The sequence below is a fragment of the Tamandua tetradactyla genome, chromosome 9 (assembly GCF_023851605.1).
Source record: "Tamandua tetradactyla isolate mTamTet1 chromosome 9, mTamTet1.pri, whole genome shotgun sequence".
In the NCBI taxonomy this organism is placed as follows: domain Eukaryota; kingdom Metazoa; phylum Chordata; class Mammalia; order Pilosa; family Myrmecophagidae; genus Tamandua; species Tamandua tetradactyla.
The window spans coordinates 15,983,489-15,990,762 of NC_135335.1; the positions used below are offsets into that span (position 1 = coordinate 15,983,489).

The 7,274-nt window shown below is 46.5% G+C and overlaps 1 long non-coding RNA gene across 1 annotated transcript; it reads left to right on the forward strand.

Moving 5' to 3' along the window:
- The first annotated feature begins 907 nt into the window (after positions 1–907).
- LOC143645904 (uncharacterized) lies at positions 908–6,685 on the forward strand. The gene is made up of 4 exons (XR_013157208.1): positions 908–1,072; positions 4,689–4,765; positions 5,048–5,171; positions 6,577–6,685. It is a non-coding gene; the product is annotated as an uncharacterized LOC143645904 (long non-coding RNA).
- The last annotated feature ends 589 nt before the right edge of the window (positions 6,686–7,274 follow it).

The window sequence follows — 7,274 nt, forward strand, 5'->3', positions numbered from 1 at the left end:
CTCCTCTTCTCTGCTCTCTTCTTCTCTCCCCTTCCCTCTGCTCTTTTCTCTTTTCCTCTCCTCTGTTCTCCTCCCCTCTGCTGTCTTCTCCTCTCTTCTTCTCTGCTCTGCTCTCCTTTCCTCTGCTCCCTTCTCTCCTCCTCTGTTCTCCTCTCCTCTGCTTTTCTCTCCTCACCTCTGCTCTCTTCTCCCCTCTCTTCCCCTCCCCTCCCCTCCCCTCTTCTCCCCTCCCTTCCTCTCCTCTTTTTGCAGGTCCTTATTTCAGCCAGGAGGTACCCTCTTCTAAGTTTCTATGAGTTAATCCTCTCAAACTCTTCCTTTTTTCTCAGATTTAGAAACAGTAGCTGCTTCCTGCAGTTGCCGCTTCATGATACCTTACAGTTTGCTTCTTACTCTTTTATTTACCTAGTCAATTAATTTGTACCTAGGTACCAATAATTTATATTTAGTTATTTCTGTTCAAAGAAACGGGGTGACACTGTCACCTGACTGCACCCTGGTGATGCAGCTGGAAAGGGCAGAGAGAGAACTCTAAGCCATCAAGCACGTTGGGCCAGCTCCAAAGCTTTTGTGCCTCCCCAACACTCCAATGTGTTATGAACCCTCACATGATAGCTACACCTTAAATATAAATATAGTATGAGGCGGTTGACAGCGAGTCCTAGAGTCACAAGAAAGTGAGTGCTTCAATCGACCCTCCATGGGAGCTGACTTTGGAGACATTAGCCTCCTCTTGTACCCCAGGGACCACCAAATAGAGCAGAGAGACCACCAGCAAAGCCAGTAGACAGCAGATGCTCAGGCTGACCTATCAGAAGGTTTCTTGGGAAAGCTGCACTTCCCCATGGAACAAGGGGCAGTGACAACCTTGGGCACTGTGAGTTCATAGCCTTTCTAGAATGTCTGAGCTGAGAGAGGCTCCAGAAGCATCTTCCAAAGCTCCCACTTTACAGAGATGGGAAGAAGGACTACCTCCAAATCACACCGTGGGATTGTGCTGGAGTCTAGAAAACACCTCAGTGAACTGATCCCTGTTCTCTGATCTGAAGACATGGATTTGGGAGTTTACTGGGTAAGTTTTGTGCTTTGTCAGGTTTTCTAGAGACCACAGGCACTTTTCTGAAATCCAATACCTTTGGGCCAGGGGTCCTTCCCTAACCTAGAAGGCTGGAGAAATAAGAGAAAAGTAATTGTTTTCCTTCCGTATTCTGACTTTCCCTATGGTCAGGACTTCTCTCTTCTACCATCTCCTCCCTCAAGGAAGTGACAACTGAAGAAAGCAAGTAAGTCGAGTAAAGCAAGTGCAGGGTTGGATAATATCTTTCCTTAAATTTCTGGTACTTTATTGATCATGGATGGGTTTTCATAAATTTTTAATTTTTGAAAATATTACATTAAAATATTGATCATGACCACTGAGTTTTTTGTTATGTTTTATTTATTTATTTTAGGGGGTGCCTTCTTATATTTTACTCCCAAGTTGAGTGTTTGACTTGTCTCTCCCTTGTTCTGTGTCCCAGCCCTTCCTTTATTGTCTGTTTCTGGAACATCATTGCCTTCTCTTGCTGAGTGGTTCCCTTCTGAAAGGTTAGAAGCATTTCTTCCCTTAGCTCAGCTGATTAGTTTCAAGAAAACTACCTACTCAGGACTGTTCGATAGGGCTCTGAGGAGGGGGAGGATCCCTGCTTTGGTGAGAAGTGTCTGTGGTGAAGTAAAATGGCATGGGGACCAAAGTCAGAGAAAGTAAGGCTTAAACCCACGTAGCAGCTGGGTGATGCGACTGACTGATGGGCTAGGACCAAAGGCTACGGATGACTGAGGCACACTCCCTGATCCTAAGGCAACCATAATTCAGAGGGAGGGAAATATTTATTTCTTTGAGCCTTGCTTTCTACAACTGAAACATGAAAGCATGATCTCATTGTAGAGATTACATGAAATTGCCTAGCATAGTGGATGCCCATTGAAATCTGCCTCTCCAAAAGCAAATGGATATGTCCTTCACCAGGAAATTGGTCACAGGAGCTGTCACTCTGCACAGTTACTTCTCCACTATTTAGACTTTTCTTCACGCAGCCATGGGAACTGAAATGGAAATACCTGGGAAAAAACAAACATGGGAAACCTTCCATGGAGAAGCTCAGAATTTAAGAAGAAGGCACACCTCTTTCAGCCACATGTAAGACATTCAAATTGTCATCTAGCAGTTCCCATCCTGACATCCCTGGTACTTTGAATATGGATTTCTGCAGCAGAGCCACGTACTTCTTGCCCTCTCCCTCTTAACTTAGTCGTCTCCATTAGTTCAACTGTGACTTTGTGTGTGGCTTTTATAGAGGGCTCAGGGGTCAAGAGTGCCCTTCCACATGCTGCCAATGTTTAGGGGCAATAAAGGCATGTAGGGCAACTTCCCATGGCAGGGAAATACTAGGAGTCCTCCATCAGCCATCTGCTGTGATTGGGAGCCTGCCACTCGCTTCTACCCAACTAAACACCACAATGGTGATGTGGCCATCATCTTCTTCTAGACTGGCCACAGCTGCTCTTTAAGACTCCATCCCAGCAGCCTGGAGTGAGACAGCTTCATGCTCGTTTTAGGACATAAGTGGCCATGGGATGACAGAGCCATGTGGAGGAAGCTGCCATGGCTTGAAGGAGGGAGAGAAGGGAGATCTCAGTCCTGCAACCACAAGGAACTAAAGCCTGCCAACGATATGTGAGCTTGGAAGAGGATCCTGAGCTCTACGTGGGAAAGCAGTTCTGACGTCTCCGTGCTTTCAGCTATATGAAAGGCAGAGGAACAGCTAGGTTCTGCCTGGATCCTTGACCCACGGAAACTGTGAAATAGCAAGCGTGTACTGTTTTAAGCCACTAAGTTTGTGGTTATTGTTGCACAGCAATAGAAAACTAATATCCACAATGTGTGTACTCGAGAAGGTCAAGGTGGAAGAAATGAACTCACAATCCATGTACTTTCTCTGCAGCCTGTTCTTTTCATGTAGATGATGATACAGAGGCATTGCATTGGGCTTGGTTTTCATGTATTTCTAAACCTGGTTTTCACATATTTCCAATGCCAGCCACATACCTCCCCTGTCTCTAGGACAGTTTTCAGATCTTGCAAGTTTCAGGATACCTGAATAGAGCATGGATCTTCTCATTACATGCTCTACGCTAACTTCCGTTGCATGGGTTTCTGCATTATTCCATTAAATATTCACACAGCAGCGCCTTCCCCCCACCCACCCCCGAGTATAGGCATTCTCACCTTAAAGTTAAAGACAATGAAAATTAGAGAGCTTTAAAACTCGACAAAGATAATAAATGACATTTCCAGGACTTGGGCTCAGATGTGTTTATCTCCAAAGACACCTGCCAGGTCCCTATCTATCACCTTTCACCGATCAGCTATCCCCTATCATCTATCACCTGTCATCACCGCCATCATCATCATCATCATCATCTCTCTCTCTCACTCTCTCTCTGCACCTCATGTAATCATATAATATACGAGCTGGAATGGAAACGTCCTAGCTCTCCTTATGAGAGATGTTTTTCCATCTGGCCAAGCCAAGCTCACTCTATGTCACAACCCTGACCGGGATCCCCTCGGGGACTCCTCTCACATCCCTTGTCCACATAGCTCCTCACTCTTTTTTATGTTGACTCTGGGAATTGGAGGAAAAGTGGAGAGATTATGAAAGTTGTGACAGAAATTAAAAGGAAGGACACTTTCCCCAAAATGCTTAAAAAGAGAGCGGGCTAATTTCTGAATAAATTAAGACATTCTGCTCTGTGTGTGTCTGCAGGCACTTCTGGGGTAGGGGGTGGGGTGGGGATGGAGAAAAGGTAAGAGGGAGGGAGGGGTGCTGGGAGAGAAAGGGGGGACACTGAAACTCGACCAAGGCTGGCTGAACCCACGAGAGGCTGGCTCTGGAAAGTTGAATAAGATTTTTCATATGCTCTCTTTGTACTTCAAAGAAAGGCAGTTTTGGGGCGGGCCGCGGTGGCTCAGCGGGCAAAGTGCTTGCCTGCTATGCCGGAGGACCTCGGTTCGATTCCCGGCCCCAGCCCATGTAACAAAAAACAAAAAAACAAAATACAATAAAACAAGAAAATGTTTAAAGATGTTTCCCTTTCTTCCTTCTATCCTTCCTTCCTTCTCTCTGTCTTTCCTTTAAAAAAAAAAAAAAAAAAGAAAGGCAGTTTCTAGTTTCCCTGATTACTGGCCCATTGGGCACTGTTGATAAAGGAAACAGCATTCCGCAAAAAATTTGGATTTTGTCTTAACTTTCATTCCCCAGAAAGAAAACCTACTCAGAAAAGATTTAAATCTCTGCCCCCGAAGCCTGTAAGCACTCACGTATGCCTTATCCTTCCTTAGGGCCTCTCAGCTATGCCCTTCGGGGGGCTGTGCCTGACCCCCCATCCCTTCCCTGTTGCTCTCACTTAGTGCAATAGTGGTTCCTTCCCTAGCTTTCAAGGGGTCAGATTCTTCTACTGGCCAGTAAACCCATAGCCCGCTTGCACCTCTGCTTCTCTCCACGGTCCCTGAGCCACCTGAGAAGAGAAGCAGGGCTGCATGTCTTCAAACCTGTTCGCCAGTGAGATGGAAATCTTCACCATCTTCAGTACCCCTGCTGTTTGCCCAACTCAAGCACATCCTCTCCATTTACCTCTGTCACCAGCCATCGGCGACTCAAGGCAGAGGCTCAGCCCACCAGTGAGAAGCAGAGCCAGGAGGGAAACTCAGAGCCCGAGCTCGGTAAGCGCTGAAGCCCCGTTGGCTCTTTCTTACACACGTCCCAGGACCAGGGGTGCTGCTCAGGTATGGCGCATGCATTTCTGAGTTGAGTGGGGTGGAGGCTGCCCTTCTCGGTCACTGTCCAGCAGCAGGTCCCTGAGGCCCCAAGCGCCCACGGGGGCTGTGGGGATGTGGAGCCGGCCTGACTTGTACACGCAGCTGCGGGCGTAAGCTCACCCACTTTGGAAGCGACTTGGCAGCTTCTAATAGAGTTCAACATGCACTTCTTATATGACCCAACAGTTCTCCTTCTGGGTTGGACCCAAGAGAAATGCAAACTTCTCCACGAAAAGACCGGTGCAAGTGTCTAAAGCTGCTTTGTACGAAATCAACGAAACTGGGAAACGACCCAAATGTCCATTAACAGGTGAATGGTTAAAATGAAAAGAAAATTGTGGTATGTTCACATGATGGAACTTTTGAAACAATACCGAGTGAGGAACATGAGGGGAGGATGGACTTAGGCAACCCCTGTTGATAGTAAATGGCATTTCCCCCCAGACAGCTTTATCTCAGTGATTTGAAACGATAAATCCCCAAAATATGAGGACGGACAGTCATACTAAAGAATATCTTTCCCATTGAATTCTTAGGGAAAATTCCTTAGGGAATTCTTAGGGAATGTAATAAAACCGTTGTGTCTATAGCAGCTACCCAGGGAAGGGAGGTTCAGACCTACAGGCCTGTCCACACCGCCCACCCAACAGAGTCTCCTTACAAGGAGCGCTGCTTTGTCTTTTCACCCCTTAGCATGGCTGGAATCAGCTCAGCTCGCTGAGAGGCAGGTGCCACCACTGTCCAGGGCAAAGAGAGGGGAGGCCCCACCCAAGGGGCCCTGGAGAGGAAACCCCAGCCTGGGGGCCCTGGAAGGGAGGCCCCAGTCTAAGGGCCTTCGACGGGAGCCCACAAGAACCACATTAGCTTCCTTACATCCTTCAGGTATTCACAGCAGCATTTACTGGGCACGTAAAGTGGACAGGTCCCTCTACCAGAAACAAGGCAGGCATAACATGTCCACAGGCAGGATTCTTACTTAAAATCAAGGCAGCCACTCCCACGGACTATGAGCATGGGGCGCCCCTGGGCTCCGTGGCTCCCTACACAGCGGTAATGGGTCCTGGGCCACTGGCCAGACTTCTGAACCTCCATTTGTCATCGGTGGACCGAGGCTTATAACAAAAACCATCTTGGGATGATGGTATGATTAAGAGGTTAAAGAATTTGGGGGAGGGTTCCCAACCAAAACCTTTCCTGCCAATCCTAAAGAACAGCTAAGACGTTATGTAAGATTCTGCAAAGGTTCCATGTACTAGGGTAACTTCCCAGAAACCTACAACCTCCAGATGGGTCCCTGGACTAGATAAGTCCTGAAATACAGAGGGCCCAGGCTCTCCAGAACATCATCTACTTCCATCCCCCCCATCCCATATTATCAACAGCCCCTTCCAACATGAGAAAGTTAGAATGGACATAACTCAAATACCCCTTAAGAAGGGGAGAAAGATCAAAGGTGATGGTGAAGTTATACAGAGAAAATTGGGTTTAACAAATGAGTATGATTGCTGAATCATTATACTGATATTTCTTTTAGTCTCCACTGTCTTAGAGCAGCTAGTAGGAAAAACCTAAAATTGTGGATCTGTAACCCATACCAAACTCTGAAATCTGCACAAAAAAAGCAGAAAAAGATGATAAGTATAACAGAGAAGTTAGGATTTAACAAATGAGTATGACTGCTGAATCATTATAATGACATTTCTTTTGGTTTCCAGTGCCTTGGAGCACCTAGAAGAAAAAAACAAAATGTCGTGGAACTGTAACCCATACCAAACTTTAAAACCTATTCTATAACTACTTGTTAAAATATACTCAGAAATTTATTGTTGTGTTTTGTTTTTTGTATGTCTGTTATATTTCACAATTAAAAAAATGTTAAAAAAAAAATGTAGGGAGGAGGACCTAAGACAATGTCTGGCACAAAGTACAAATGCTTTCCTTTACTTTGCACATAAATTGCCATTTGCCCCAGCTTTTGTCAACCTCATTCCCTTGGCTTTCTAGTTCTAATGTCTGCTCTGTGCTCTACTACTTTTCCCATCATGGATCCCATCCCCTGCCCTTCCAAGAAATCAGGAAAGGGGCCAGACCCAGGCATCTCTCTAGCGCCACCTCCCTGGCAGGGGCCCTGGCACTGGAGGCCCCTTTGAGGATGAACAGAGGGCAGCAGGCATTGGCTCTAGAGGCTTGGCCTGGATCTTGGCCATAGAAGAAACACCTACTGGACCCCCCAGTCAATGCAGCCACAGGTGAGAGCATCCTCATAGGCTGGGGTCACCACGTAACACAAACTCAGTTCTTTTCCACACAATTTGCACACCCAGTCTACTATTCTGAGATTGACGTTGAGAATCTCAGCACCATAGAAAGGTGAAAACACACAAGGTACCTTTATGCTGAGGTCGCAGTCATT